This window comes from Larimichthys crocea, chromosome XIII (assembly GCF_000972845.2).
Source record: "Larimichthys crocea isolate SSNF chromosome XIII, L_crocea_2.0, whole genome shotgun sequence".
Taxonomy (NCBI): domain Eukaryota; kingdom Metazoa; phylum Chordata; class Actinopteri; family Sciaenidae; genus Larimichthys; species Larimichthys crocea.
The window spans coordinates 19,636,865-19,637,148 of record NC_040023.1 but is presented as its reverse complement, the minus strand read 5'-3'; positions in this window follow the sequence as shown (position 1 = coordinate 19,637,148).

The following is a 284-nucleotide window of genomic DNA, read 5'->3' as shown; positions in this document are numbered from 1 at the left end:
GAGCCTCCCCTGACAGTCTGGAGCCCCAATGGGAGAGGACTGCGTCCCACTTTGAAAACCTCTGCAATATTTTACAGTCTTTGTTCACATTGCAGAGCTCAACAACTCAACAACCCAACTCTGGGTTTCACATTTACTAGTGGTACATTTCTTATTTATTTAAGTGCCTGAGTGCCTGTGAGCCGATAGTTTTTTTTATCAGTTCATTCCAGATTAAAGACATTCAGAGCGTTGAATGAGTTGGGTAATGCAGTGCGGGAGATCTGTACATGTTGTCAGGTTAA